Below are 16126 nucleotides of genomic sequence, written 5' to 3'. Positions count from 1 at the left end.
CAAAATACTTGCCTGAGAGATGTTATGGAAGGTCATATTAATGTTAGGTCATGGCAAATCTGTATTTGAAAAAGGACTTTCAATAAGGGTATTCATATTTACTGAAAACACCACTAATTAGCTTTGTCATGAGCTGAAAAGAAAATATGTTTGTAAAAGGATTACAAAGGAGACCATGAGGTAATCCCAAGATGCTAACAGTGAGTTTGACATTCAGGACCAAATCTAGCCCAGGCAAAATTGGCATGCCCGAAACAGCAGTTGCATCAGGACAGATTTTGGCCCCAAGACCAGAGAAGTCAAGCTGGATTTAAAACAAGAAGGGGTTTCTGTAACAGGGACACTTTCTCGCTGGGCTATACTACCCAAGATATAACTGACATGAAAAAAACTGAGTCGTCAGTAGTCAAAGTGCAAAAGACAGAGGGTTTTCCTACTAATTCATGGCTTTCTAGGATTATTTGTTCTTCAGAAGTTGTTTAATCCCTCCATAGGAGTTACATTTGCAGGTGTCCTTAGCTAGAGGCTGATAGCTCCTTCTGACTAATAAATGTCAACGTTGGAGTAACAAGGAGCTTCTGAAACCTGTCTTACAGACAGCTTTACTGTCATCTCCTCTTTCAAAACCACCACTTAGCTAGGGGTTTAAAGCAAGTGTAATGGGGGGGGGAAGGGTGTGTGTGTGGTAGGGAGAAGCACAAACTGTTGCTTTAAAGATGAGCTGAAACAGAGAAAAAGATTCTGTGGCTACTGCCCAAAAATATTAAGATAATGATTAAACTAAAAAATGCAAATACACAAGATGTTTTATGCTGCTAGGCAAGACCAGAACTGATATTAAAATGTCTCATGAACATTATAATATGTTCAGAGCAGGGGGGAGAAGACACAGAGGAAAACAGCAGAGAAGCCATATGGTCATAGCCGGTGGTCAACGAAAAAAAGCAGAAAATACAGAAAGAGAAATACGAATTTGGGGGCGGGGAATGTGTATTATCACACATCTCTCGTGTGCTTGTTCAGGAAGTTCTGAGCAGAAGCCCCCACTGTGTTCAGAACTGTTGTTTTTACCTAAAACCAAATATGAGGACTCCCCAAGGTGTATTCCTTAAGTAGAGTGCAATGGAAAGAGTTTTTTTCTTCCTAAATGGAGGAAGAATTATCATCCCAGAATAAGCAGCAACAGTTTTGTGACTTACTGACTCACCTGTACTGCAAGAGCTCACGTTTTCCCTGGCAATCTGAACATATCTGATCTGAACCACCAGGAAGGCACACGCCCACCGCAACACATGGAATCTCCTTAGGAGCCACTTTTACAACATTTGGGCATGATTTTGGATAAATGGGAAATGGCTTGTTCAACAAATAGTCTTGCAAAACCCAATAAAACAGAATGACCCCTACTCCATCATCTTTCAGGTCTAAAACCTACCTTCCTAACACCTTAATCTTTCTACAGCAACAATCTCTATCCCCTTTTTGCATGAAAAAATAAGACTGGGAGAAAAACTAATTTTATGTCAGAGCAGATTACGATGGTGTAATTGACTGCAGAGAGGGCAGCAGCCGCTTCCATTCTCAGCTGCAGGTACATTAAAGAATCGCATATTTCGTGCATCAGTCTGCCATATGAGGACTACTGGGAGATGGGGGAACAATCTCTTTCTGCACTTGCCCCAAAAGCAAGTCAAGTAATTAAATGCCACAAATATGGCTGCATATCATCCCGAGTGTGGGCCAGTTACTACCTGAGCAGCACATTGCATGTGTATGCATGACTGAAGATGGATACCATGACATTTATTAATCATGCACATAATTAAAATCCTTTAAAAATGTCCTCCGAACAAAAATAACAGATCTTGAATTCCACAGGACAGCCCAGGCTGCCATCCTCAATAAGCTTCGTTACAGAGAGTTACACAGCTAAATCACTGGTATGGAAGCAGCACTCCAGGGACTGGTCTCGTATCAGCCCATCTGCCTAATCAGCAATGAAGCAACACACACTGGAGCAACACAACACGAGCGCATTAAGAAAGCGCAAGCACGTGTGTGACGATATGGCGAATATAAGCAGGGAACAGATCCAGACTAAAACCAACCAGCTTATGTGGACTAACCTTGAGCCTGGACCGGGGATGTGCTACAGCAGCAAGCTCCCCACATGGTGCAGAAATTGCTGCTGCTGCATCAGTGCTAACACCAAAGCTTTGCACAACAGCAGACTCACCACCACCTACACGTGAATGATGTGAGACCAAGACACTCAGAAGTTCACTTTTGTTTCCATAAGGGTTTTTATTTTCCAGGAACAGTCAGGGGTTGTGCTTCTGAGGTATGCTTTTTCATAACAGAACCATATCCTCCACTGAGCCTCCATTAGCTCAGGAGATACGTATTTGAGCTCCAAGCTGACTTTCCCCACCAGCTCTTTTTCTTTCTACTATGCCCCTTTGATCACATTTATCTGAATTGTTATCTTTGTAAAACTTCTCCTATAATTGCTCCAGGAAAGAGATGTTGCTACTGGCCTGTCCACAGAGGACTTGGTACTCCAGCCAGACTCCAATGGTGTATTAATAGAATAACTGAAACTGGGTTAGGGCAACGAGTGATTCCCAGCAAGACAGCCCACCAGCCTTATGTGACTAGCAACAACAACTCCTGCATATTGCTACTAGTCTAAAATTAGAGGAGAGAGAAAAGGCCTAAGGAATAGTCTACCTTCTGTACTACATACAGGCATCCCACTTGTAACCATGCGAGTACATCAGATTATCAAAGATAACTTCTCCTGGGACAGTTATCTATAATGCTGTCTGAGAAAAGAAAAATTTGTAAAAGAGGTATGAATGTACACATCTATTGATATCTCCTCATGCATCATCAATTCTCCTGGACATCTAAATTCAGAGACAATAATATTTCTGCCACAAACTGTCAGCACAGGCAAAGAGCTGGCAGGCACGGAGGTAACTAAAGTAATGTATGAATTTGTAAGATGTTTTGAATTCCAAAAGTTCCCCTCTCCCCCAGGTGAAGCGGATCGGAAATAGCATCAAGCTTGTACGTCATGCGTGATGACGCCCTTTCCCACAAAAGAAAACCATCAATGACTGAAATTTCAGAAGACTTTCCAAAGAGGAGAAACAGGCAAGCAGTGTGCATTTAGTGGCTTATAAAGCATTGCTGCAAAGCAGCTGGAGATTGGGGTAGGGAGAAGAAATCAGATAGACAGGGATGCAGCATGTGGGAAAGCTGACCAGGAGGTGAAGGAGGCAGGAGGACACCTGGATGCTCTTCAAACAGCAGTTGCTTGGGTAATTCAGTGGTCATCGCGTAGGTCTACACTCAGCCAGCAACAAAGTCCAACATTTGGCAATTTCCTCAGCCTTACAGAAGTTTCCCAAAGCCTCAGGGACACCAACAAGTGCTCAGCCTCACCACAAGCCTTTTAAGAGCACTGCAAAGACTGCTCCTAGCCAACACAGACATGGCCTGGTCCCCTTGAGTCAGCCAGGGTGCAGGGAAAAGCAGCCCAGTCCAAAACCACAGATGGGTTCCCTCTCCCTGAAGGCCATCCTTCCCAGCACAGCCACACTGCAGTTTAGCATCATGCCATGCTACCCCGACTCTGCAAGGACAGGGTATACACCATCACTTAACCTTGGCAGGCCTGAAACACCATCACCAGCTTCCCCAAGCAAGACCTGCCCAGTGCCAGCTACTGCACATCTCAAAGCACCTGGAGACCTTGCATCATCCAAATCTATTCCACTGGAACTCCCTCGCCCCCAGCACCCGTGCGCACCCTGCCCAACTCCATTACTTCTGAGGAGCAAACCTTTTGGCTGTCATGTATCTTTCAGAGTGAGTTAGCAAGGTTGTGTGTTTGCAATTCCCAGCTCTGCTCGCGTTTCCTCTCCAGCATCCGCGCACCTCCGAGCCCTGCGCTGCAGCACTGCCACCAGCTCCAACAAATCTGGAGATGCTGCTGCTGCGTGGATCTGTTTATATCCGTAAAAATTAGTGTTGCAGCTCCACCTAACTTAAGCAGTTTTGCTTAGGAAATTACAGCATGGCATTTGAGTGGCTGTTTAGAGCACAGAGGAGAAAGTGGGTATCGGCAGCATGTTTTTAATTAAGCAGGTAAAGCCTAGATTAAGCTACATCAAATGGATAGTGTTTCTTTAATTCTGTATTGTCAGTCTCCTCAGCCAGGGCATAAGGGGTTGGCCTTAAAATTCTTGTAACTAAAAAGCCAGTCTCATGACCAACTACATAATTGATTAAACACAACTGTGGACTCCCATTATCGGGAAGTGCAATTTTCCCGGTGTTGCTTCGAGTCTGAAATACCTCAAGGGTAATTACAGACCGCGATGCAACACAGAAGGCTTTGAAGTAGAGGAAAAAAAGATTAGGGTGGCTGAGACGATCTGCACCGTTTCATTTGTCCTTCATGGCAAAGGCTTTAAGCTGCTGCTGAGCAGTGCCCCGCCAGCGCCAGCCGCTGCGGGTCCTGCCTGCCCTGCGGGTCACGGGCAGCCCCGGGGTCACGCCGAAAGCGCCGCGGAGAAGCGGCCTCTTACCTTTGCGGCCCCGATGAAAGTTTCATGCAGCTGTGCTCCTCTTTGCCTCGGATTTGGCACGCCTCGCTGCTCGCCGCCGGGCTGACCACGCGCAGCGCAGGGAAGTGCGCTTTCTCTGACCAGCTAAATTATTTACCCCGGGAACCGTTATACAACACAACACGCTGTGCTAAAAAGGACCCTCTTCGGCATCTGAGGCAAGAGGCACTAAAACCAATTCTGAAGTGAAGAGATCCAGTTTTTATTTCCAATTAATAACAGGTTAGAAGTAAAAACCGCTATTAGTGACAGAACATAACAAGGAAACCAAACCTGCATTGTTAAGAGGGCTATTTAAAGAAATGTTAATGAATTGGATTTGAAGTTCTTCTTAGTCAAGCAGGAAACAACTAATGGTTTAAAGAGGAAAAGTGAAGCATTATTAAATGCTGAATATTTATTATGTCAGTGACCAGTTTGCCAGAGGCTTTGAGGTGAGAAGGGAAGTTCAAATCCTTTCTGCTGCATTTACAGCTGCAGAAAGGTAAATTCATAGGCTTTCTCACACACCACACAAAGGCTTAGTAATTTGTTTGGATTAATAGCATATTGGAGAAGCATAACACTCACACTTTAAAACTAACAAATTCAGCGAGAGCACAGAATTATCATTTAACCATTACTGTCTTCATAAAAACAAGTGCTCTTAATGCTTTGCAGTACATCTTTAAAGTGCTTTAAAAGCCAACAGCCAATTTATCCTGCACTGCCTACCTCATGGTAGGCAGAAATCGTTATCTCCCCTTTGCAGTTCAATGAGCAACAGGGAGTTAAGTGACTTGCTCAAGGCCACAGAGTTGGTTTCAGAGCTGGGTGCACAATGCACGAGCTCGTGGCATGTGCTACTGCTCCCAGCCAATTTAGGTAACTCATGCACGCTGTGGTACTAATTAAGGAGTCTTTGAGGGATTTTTGCCTTTCAGGACTAGCTTTTTTCAGGTTCCAACATGCAGGCAGCTTTCTCCTCTGACCTACAGAAGAACTGGAGTTCCCTGGATGGTCCTGCTCCTCCAAACAGTGATACAACAGCCATAAGACAAGCACTACACGTGCACCTAGCAAGGAAGCCTCTCAGCCATCTCCAGGAGGTCCTCTCAGCATTTTCTGTATTTCTGAGTAACACGAGCACCCTGCACAGAGCTAACAGCACCACAAAAAGAGGAAAGGAAGTCAAAGGTTCCCATACAGCCACAAACAATAATCAAAGGGCAAAAAGTGCCTGGTACATGTCCCAGCTTTAGGCTTGATCAATGCTTATCACTGCCTGTTCCCGGTAGCAGTGGAGGTTTGGAGCCACCTTTGCATTTTGTGATCCCTAGAGAGCATTTTTTATGCAAGACTGCTCCAGGTTGCAATGATTACTAAACATGATGCATCCAAGAAGCCATTTCTGAGGCTGAGCATTATCACACACCAACTCCTGGAGGATAAAAGCGTGATTTTGGATGCTGTCATTCAGGGATTCCCCTACTCTGCAGGTACCCTCCTGTAATCAGCTGCACTGGTTTGTATTGTGCCAGTGGAGTGTTTGGCAAACCACCCCCATGGACTAAGGAGCTAGGCTAGGCTGCAAAGCATAAAATGGAATTATTCAACTACACTGGTACATGGAACAGCAGCCTTCCTCTGGCACCACCAAACGCAAGCCTGCAGTGAAAGAACATAATGTTTAGCTGCTATGGATATGACAATAACCGCCCAAACGTCAGATAATGAAGCTCTGGCTAAGGGAAGTCTGCAAACAGGATGGCAGATCAAGTCCTGCCTGGCAGCATGGAACAGCCTGGAAAAGAGCCACAAGGCAATTCCCGTTCTCTTACCCTGGTCTGGGCAGGATGAGGTGGACAAAGGATCTGCTCCAGCAGGCTCCTGCACAGAGGTAGCCCTGCTGAGGAACGTGCCAGCAGCTCTGAGTTACAGCTGTACTGGGAAGGTGCACCAACAAGAGTTCCCTCCACACTTCGTGTCTACCGGGTTGTCACATTTCCACACAGAGGTACCCGCAGCCGACATCAACAGCAGGAATTTCACATAGTGTAGAGGAGGAAACAGACAGTGGAGCTAAAAAAAACAGACATTATTTTCCCTCCAGAGCAGACAGGCTGATATTAGGCTTTGTAGATAATAGCACCCAAGGAAAAGAAAAGTAGATAAATTGAGAACTGGATATCCATGAAATGTGAATCATTAAAAAATACTCACTGTTCATGCAATGGCACATGTTTTAATCACATCACATTCCTTGTCTGCACTTGACTCTCCTGTAAGGCTGCTTTACTGCATCCATGTTATTTTTTCAAACATTAAGAAAAAGCCTAATTCTGTACATCAAAGCTTCTGTTATCACGATTCTAGAGGTCAAATCCAACTTCCAAATAACATTTGCTGGATCTTATTTACTTCCACAAGATTTTATATTAAATAACTCTGCACATATCCACTACCGCTTAACATCCTTAAACCAAAATTATCTCCCCACTTAGACCTATGAAACCATTATACCTGTAGTTCCACTGAAAAAAGCATATTTAAACCTCTGCAACCACACATAATTTTCCTTGCAGGCAAGGAACAATCAGCTAGAATTAAGCAAATATACTAAACCCATAGCAACCCAATTTTTGGATTCCAGCTAATGCTAGTGATTGTTTAATCATGTGTGTTTCCCAAATAATTTCCCAAATAAAACTAAGGGTTTGGCTATCCCTTCCTGAATATACCTAGCTTAGTCCTCTACAGAGAATGTAATCTTCATGAAAAAGATACAAATGCTTTAGCTTAATAGCAGACATACATGATCACTTGAAATTCTGTCTAATTAAAGTGTTAACTTTCTATAGAGACTCTGATGTTTGCTCAGAAGAGAGGTAAAGTAGTGATGTTTGCAGATATTATTTCAGTTGTATTGCTTCCAGGGAGTATTTTATTTGTACAAACCTAGAATCCTTCTCTACTCCATGTAAAAAATAGATTAGTCCCTTGATAGCCTTGAAAGTCATATCACTCACAAGAAAATTAATAATGCATTACAAAGTATATAAATTTTAAAAATTAGAGGAAGTAGGCTGTAATGGTCCGAAGACCACTGTCCATCCCCATTCACATCCAGCTTCCACAGAGAGTGTAACATCTTCCCCTCTGACAGCGCAGGAAGGAATAAGCACAATTATTTCTGACAACTTCCCACCAAGCCTCCAGTGTCCCTGGCCATCCTGTGGGTGCAACAGAGTGGAGCTACGGGTCTGAGACAAAAGCTCAGAGCAGCCAAGTGGAGGGTGAAGGCAGTGTCCAGTGTGACCCCAAATTCACAAGATGTTCCCAAACACCCCAGCACACCTCTCGCTTAAGAAGTCTGCGCTGCAGCCCACTGCGCTGTGCCAAACCCATGCTGACCAGGCTGTGCCCCTTTAGTAGAGGTTCCTTGTACCAGGGGCTTGCAGGCAACAGGATTTGACAATTTGCTGCACCAGGATAATGAAGATGCACCAAGTCTGAACCCACTTTACTATTCAATATTTCTATTGCAATTGAATCCAGCTTGTCAATGGTTAACTAGTGTTTTAAAACAAAACAATACAGAGAAAATGGAAGAAAATGTGCATTTACAGGATAAATACATCAGGCACTGAGGAAAGCAAGGAAGACAGGATACTGTACACAGGCCAGCCTTGTAGTGGGGTTTGCTCTAATATGCCTGATGACCAAGAAAATAAGTGCTGAATGTTAGAAGCAATGTATGTGGTCGTTTCAACTGTGTAATTAAAATGTGCCACCCCTTCTTTCGAAAGTTTCCATTAAAAGTCCAATAATGAGCTGGGCAGGGGAATCAGAGAGGAAGCTAAAAGGAAGGAGAGAGCCCAGACCCTCTGCTATTTTGATGACGTTCCCCAGTTTTTGGTGTGGCACAGAGAGCACGTCTGTGATTCCAGGGACACCAAAGGAGTTTCGCGCTGTTTCCATCCACGGCTAATCTCAGTCTCCCCTGCATTTTGGTCAGAAATGCTCAGAAAATGACCTGGAAACAAATTTTCAAGACCCATCTGGTGTGGGTTGTTTTGGCACCAGGTACAGTGACAAATGCAGAGTCTCTGCAGCACCAAGTACATGACATTGCCAAACCAGGTATTTTCTTTTACCTGTTTTAAGTCCAAACCAGTCCCTATCAATTCTGGATGTGGGGGGCAGAGTGGACAGGAGGAAGCCTCCCTCCTGCCTTGGGCAGCAGCAAGCTCTGTCGCTGCAAGGAGCCACCCCAACACGTCAGCATCACCAACAGAGTCTCCAGAGGCATCACCAGATTCCCACCCTCATTTCCAAAACACAGAGCAGCACAGAAATTTCCTTTGCAGCTGCTACAAATACTCTGAAAAATAACAGAGGCTGGCTTTTATATGACTGCCACACACCAAAAAAAAAAAAGAAAGAAAGAAAGAAACCCACTACCGCGCATGTAATCACTCCCTCTGAGAAAACAAGTCGCAATGGGTTATGCTGAGCCTCTCGAACACATGGAATAATGAGGAAACAGAATATATGCCAGGGGAGTTCAAATCCGAGTTTACCAGCACAACGCTACTCAGAAATTTCAAAATTCACTGCAAAATGCTACCTGGAGTTTTTGTGGCATCCAGAATAACCTTAAGAATATCTTCTTAATCTCTCACCAAGAATATAAAAGCAGCACAGATCAGAAATAAAAGGTGTGCAAGCTGCTAGTGTAACTTACACAGTTTTGCTCTTTTGTGTTGAATACTGGCTTTTGCACAACTTCAGCAGGCGCATAAAGCTGCAGAAGAGATTACAGTGAAGCCCTGCAAGTACGCAACATTTCTCTTGCAGCTGTGGCTGGTGGCTGACAGTCCCAGGTCTGTGCAGGGGCGATGCCATACACAGGAGGAGGCGACAGCCCCAAAGGAACCCAGGTGGCATCCTGAATGCCTGGCTCTGGCCTCGTGCAAGCAGAGACATGTGCATGAGACTGGGGAGGAATATTCCTGAGATGGAATAACTGAGGTCACGGCTGGTTCATTCTGAGAACCTGTAAAAGTGGGCAAGAATAGCTGCTCTAGCCCATGTTCAGGTGAGCGAAGCATTCCTGTCCTCAGCCCTCCGCAGAGACGTGAAGCTGAGGCTGTCAGCAATGGCTCAAGAAAACAGCTTCAAAGCCAAATTGTGTGCGTAATAACAGAAACGAATCACAGTGAATCGATCGATCAATTACAAATGACTAAAATCAGAGCAGGATAAGTGTGATTTTAATACATTCTGTAAATGTAAACATTCATGTTTCTTTGTTCCTAGAACAGGCTTATTTTTTGTTTGTATTCTTTCTAACTCGCTGTTCTTTGACTGTGCTGCACAACGTTGCAGTTAGAGCTGTCAAGCATCCTGGAACCATAAGTATTTTTCAGACCACTCATTAACAAACAGACTTCCAATCTCAATATGCATTATCAAAATGAGATCTTTTCTCAACAGTTGACAATTATGTATTATACAGTTACATGCTTACAATTGGTGATGCCGTATTGTTAGATTTCGGTACTGACTTTTAACAGTATGCTACCTAATTACATCTTGTATTATATTCTGAGTGTATAGGAGTATTTTATTCATGGCCCCACTTTATTCTGCAATTTGTTTCTCAATAAATGCAAAATAATAAAATCCCAAATCCTAGTGTGTAGAGTATTTTTATTGACCTGAGTTTTCTGCTAGTAAACACAACTTTGATGGTTTCACGAGTGAAAGTTTATTAGGCTGTGTTAGTTTTAAAATACAATTGCCAGGGGACCGATGTTGAAATCATTTCTTACAAGACAAACTTGGTTTTGGATGCTTTCCCAGCTCGAGCACCACAACGAAAGCAAAATGGCTATCCTGAGTCATGACATTTTGCATTCATTCTTGCAGTGGCAAATGTTTAAACGTTTAATGCTGTCTGCCACTTACACAGAAAGAAAACAAAAAGAAAGCTCTGAAAGACCTGCTCCCTGTTTGCTCTCTTCAGAGTAAGCCTCTCAAGTAATTAGCCAAACACCCATCTTATAGGTCTACCCACCTGGTAGATGCCAGTCTGTCTGTTATGACAGCATCTAGGCGGTAACTTTACTAATGCCTTCAGATGCCTCATATTTTTAAATTCATTTACCTTTTTCTGTGGAACTGCCCCCAGTCTCTGTTACTGACAATGAGAGAATTAGGTCCAAACAGTCCTGAAAATGAGTGACCTAGCCCAAGGAGAGACTGAGCTCAGATCCAGCACCTCAGCTAAGGGGCTCTTTTCCAGCATCACCGCCTCCAAAAAATGTGTCTCTCCCAAAACCTCCTATCATCAGCCAACCAACATTTCAGATCTGGCAGCACATTTGGGGAAGTGCAACTTCCCAGGAGCCCTCCGAAGAAAATCGGAAGTGGAGATGGAGACCACAACGGGTACGCAACAGCGTTGTTTTGAAACACCCTCTGCACACAGCACCTCTGAGCTGCCCGGCAATTTCACCACTCTAACCTGACTCCCACAAGCTTTTAGAAATCGCACCCACACCTTTATAAACTTCCATTTTAAGCAGCCTGGAGAAAACCTCATATCTGCCCTGTATAGCACCAGGGTTGCTTCTATGGCCAAGGTTTTAACCCCTGCTCTACCAAGCAGCAGGACCAGACTCATCGGCACAAATGCAGCCCCACGGACGGATGCTGCTGCATGCCCTTGCAGGTCCACCCGGGTGACACGTGTCTGTCAGCTCCTCTCTGAGCCAGCATCCCTCCCGTGGGACCTCCTGTCCTCTGTCCTACCTCGGGGTGAGCCATAGGTAGTGCAATACCGTTGCGAAAAAGTTGCAGGCATCTGTAAGGCCCCTTTGAAATAAAGTTTTGGGGACTGTTAAGAGAGTGTTCGCTAGCAGCACGCGGGGTAGGGGGGAAGAGCATCACCAAGAGAGGCAGGAGCAAGAGCTGTGCCGTTCGCCTGCCCACACACCATATTGTCTTCCTCCAGCAAAGCTACTCCAGAGGCTTTCTGTGATGCCAAACAACATGAGCGAGGAGGAAAAAAAATAAAATAGCCTCGTGAAAACGTCCTGTCTGTTCATTTCCACAAGCGCTAGTGAGACGTTCTTTAAAATCATACACATGTAAAAAGATCTAGAGGTTGCTGGTTAGTTTGTCATATATTTTTATAGGCTTTTCTGAATGGTTTTAGATTTGACATAGTAACTGACTGTTACTAGAAATAAACTGTAAGTCAATTCCATGCTTCCATAATTCACTGCCCAGGGTTGTTCAAAAAGATTTAGTGATACTTGTGATAGACAGCAAGCCTCTTGATGTTTTCATTTTCACTTAGTGCCTGTAATTCCTCAAACTTGCTGACCTCTACAGAACAGGATGGAAGAGGGCTCCAAACTTCTTTGAAGGCACTCACTCACCAAAACATTTGAAAGGCTCTCATTTCACTTCTTTTCTTTTCAGGGCACAAATACCAATGTGGGAATAAAGAGATTGTTGTTGTTTTTAAGAAGGCAACTGCTATTATTATCTCCATGACCGATCATGTGCTTTTAATCATTTATAATATAACAAGTTAAACCAAAAAAAAATGTGTTTTTTGTGACTCAAAATGTAAGTCCTCCTGACAGCTGCGTATTGATATTTCTCTGACCGAGTGCTTTTGTTTTGAACTTTAGCCTTGCTATAGATGTTTCCTTTTTCTCTCCAAAAGTTAACGGATATATTTTAAAGGCTCCAGGTCTGCATGTAAAAATATACAAACAAATCTGTGCCTAGAGGGCCTGCTACCAGGAACGCACAGGCTAACCAACATTTGAACATCCAAATAGTCAGATATACTTGCATTCCTGGCCATTTTGCGTAAAACCTTGCCGGCAGCCGCACAGTTTTCTGCTCTGGGAAGCTGATGCCCATGAACTATTTAACTGTAATAGTAGGAAGATGCAACAAGCAAAACTGCTGTTGCGACTCCTCTTAATGCAGGGTTTCCAGGACAAAAGCACCTTGATAGTATCAGCACAGATCTGTCATTACAATTTAATTACCAACAACAGGCCACTGACATTTGAAACTGCTTATCAGATCCTGATCCTGAAGGTGGACCGGAGGCCGGCTCTCCTTCCCCCTGAGGGTAATTTTTACCTTGGCGGAAGGCATGGTATGGTTAGCGCTGGGCAGACGTTGCACGTGGAAACCCAAGAAAACCAAAACCAAAGTATGGCGGCCCAGCTCCCAGGACAGGGTGGAGCAACAACTCGAGATGGAGCCTTCTCAGAGTATCTTTAAGCAAGCAGTTTGTAGCTCCCCTGTGATTTTAACCAAACTGGATCGAACCACTGCCAGCAAACCCCAACCCTGTGGCATCCGCAGTGGAGATCACTCTAAAAGCTACAGGTATTTCACAACAGATGGAGCATGATTCAGCTTTATACCACACAGTCACCCACATAAATCATATCCTAAAATTCTTCACACACACACACACACACACAAAATCTAGGAAAAAAAAAAAAAAAAAAGAATGATAGGAATATATTTCAATGTATATAGATATTAGGCTATTAACCAAGAATTTGGAAGGACGGGAAGGAAAAAAATGGATATAAGTTTGTGCTTTCCTTGTACCTCAACATTAGACAAACGATTCATTCCTATTTCTTTTCTTCTGTGCATTAGCTATTTAACATCATTTTATTTTTCCTCTTTTTCTCAAAGAGGAGAAGAAATTGCAGGCTTTGCACACTCAGCAGAGCAGGCAAAGATCTTTCAAAATCTGTCTAGTAAGCCAACGGCTCACTAAAAATCAATCAGATACCAGAAGCCTGCACTGCTGACACAAGACCATTAACTTTTGTTTGGACTTTTTCACATATTGTCCAAACTTTGCCTTTTGTCTATAAGGGTTACACCACACACACCCACTTGCTCACTTGCAGAGGAGCCCAGGAGCGGAGGTCTGTTGTGACTCAGAAAAAGAAGGGAAGGAGCAACTTGCAAGAAAGATGCACTGGAAAGCTGCTGTGCCTCCTGTCTGTTTAGCTGGAGTGGAGGAAGAGCCCCTACACACAGAGACACACAAGCAGAACGTACATTTTTTATGAATCAGGCCTTTAGTTTTAATTGCTTCTTACAGCATAGACCAATTAAGGATGAGTTGGCAGGACAAGGATCTTTCCCAGCCCATTTGAAGGTAGGAGAGATGGAGTTTGCTTTGCCGCAGGCTCCCGCTCACACATTTGGCCAAAAAAAATGTGAATGCCATTAAACACCTCTATACTAATGCTCATTTTATATGAGTTGAAAAGCAAAGGCTGAAGGCCAAAAAGTTCCCCTTTGGCCCAATCTTGTGCTTTCAAATAAAATCAATTACAGCATCTCTATTTGTCTGAGCTTTGGAAAGATAAATACCAATAAATACAGATCTAGAACTGTACCTAGAGAAACTCTTAGGTATGCATATCCTCCGAGAGCTCCCTTCCTTTTATCTATAATTGATCCTCTTCACCTTCAGAGTGTATCAAGGTCAGAGCTTAGTTAAGAATTCCTTTTAAAATATATTATGGACACTTTTCAGTATATGCCGTAGATTTTGCAATGTATGGGTGATTACAGAATCACAAATCCAAAGCACATTAATTGTAGAAGAAATCAGCCTAAGTGGTGAATGCGTATAGCTTATAGATGCTGCATGAGTAAAGGAGCATCTTCCAGACAATGCTACCATTTTTTGTCGTGTGTTTTTTGGTTAGTTGTTTTCTTTCCCTCTGTACAGCCCCATGAAGCCTTTTCTAACAAGTATGTTTCTCACTAAGGATTGAAATGGATTTGCCAGACAGGAGCCAGACACTGGCTTTTTAAATACCTTGTAGTTGGTTATCCGGAAATGCTGCACTCATCATAATAAAGAAGGAACAAAAAACCACACTGCACAAGAAGGAAGGTTAAATTATGGTGTTCAAGCCAAATTAGAGTATATAGGGCGATTGCTCAGGACTGCGTTGGAGGGAATAAAGGGGTCCTGCTGCTGAGTGAGTTTTCACCTCAATTTTCCAGAAACTGAGAGTAAAAGATCTCTACAGGCCTTGTAGTCTCAAAATCTATGCATCTAAGAGTCTAGAGAGAGAGCTTATGGCCTGATTTCCCAATGCATCTAACAGCACCCAAGGAAATCTAGGTAAAAAGCATGGGTGGCACCTCCCGGGTCTGCTGAGCTGTCTGACCCAGCCCACCGCTCTGCTGCTGCATTCACTTAGGAACGATAAAAGAAAATGAAAACTTGATAAAGAAAATGAAAACCTGGCAAAAGTGAACAGTATAATCCTAAAATTAAAAAAGAATAAATAAAAAAAAAGAATAAAACCTTCCAGCTCATGATAAACATTATAATGAAGCCTCTAATTTTTCTAATGAAAGAATTAACTATCAAGATAAAAGTAAAATGATTTATTAGATTTTCAGACACCACAGAAATAAAATAGTATAACAGTCTAGGCAGTAACTATTCCATCTCAACTTGCAGTCATTAACTCTTTGCCTGCTGTAAAGACATCCTAACAACTCTATTTAATTCCATAAGCCTGTCTATAAGCCAGTACTAAACAATAATTACTATTGACTCGTTAAACAGGAGTTGAAATCTTTTCTTCAAAATGTGCCAGAAGACATGAGGAGCGTATCACTGAGAACCTGTCTGCGAGGGCTAAAGTGCTCTTAAAAACAAACAAACAAGATCAAGGAATACAAACTTTCAAAACTTAAAGGAGGGTACAGGCCTGCTGCAAGCCCTGCTCCATGGTCTCTTGTACCTCCATCCCCCACACTCATCCTGCCCAGCTGAAATCAACCTGCTGTGTTCGTGGTGATTTTAAATCCTGCAGCTCACCAGCAGCTTCCCTCTTATTAAAGCACAGAATATACTGCTTGTTGGTAGACAAAGTCCCCCCCCGCCCTCCTTTCTCTCCCACTAATGGCTCTTTTCACGATCTGCAGCAAGGATCATTTAATCTGTGAAGAATGGAAATTTCAGTGTTTGTGTATCGTCAGTTATTACCTTTTATTTCTAAATTGTGTATTTGGAGGGAAGACTTAATGCCTTTATTTGCTGAGGAGCAAATGTTCAAGGATACTACAGAGAGCACTTTCTCCTGGTATAATTTCAGACTCTGAAACTCAGAGACACTCTGAGCCCCTCGGTGCAGGCACAGCTGCCCCACGCACCCCACAGCACCCCCGGCCGCTTGCTCCCATTGCAGCCCCACTGTCTGGGTGAGCAGGGCTCCATGTTCACTTTTTGCCTTTGTCCTGCTCACCCTCAGCTTTGCCAGCAGCCAAGGAGGCACTTCAAAAGGCAAAGGCTGGGCAAGCCCATCCACCCATCCCTTTGTGCCAAGGAAAACTCCAGCAAGACTGCATCTTTGGGCTCTCATGCAACCAAACAAGAGAATCGTGATGAAATACGGATGGATGCAAAAGGCACA

The 16126-nt window shown here is 43.5% G+C and overlaps 1 protein-coding gene across 7 annotated transcripts in view; it reads right to left on the bottom strand.

The window, feature by feature from the left end:
- LOC308193335 (uncharacterized protein) overlaps positions 1–16126 on the bottom strand; it is a 212099-nt gene that overhangs the window by 79813 nt on the left and 116160 nt on the right. The gene's annotated exons all lie outside the window — the stretch shown is intronic.

Source organism: Anser brachyrhynchus, assembly GCF_964034855.1.
Source record: "Anser brachyrhynchus genome assembly, chromosome: 3".
Lineage (NCBI taxonomy): Eukaryota > Metazoa > Chordata > Aves > Anseriformes > Anatidae > Anser > Anser brachyrhynchus.
The sequence above is the reverse complement of the archived record's forward strand: the minus strand, read 5'-3'. Positions and strand labels throughout refer to the sequence as shown.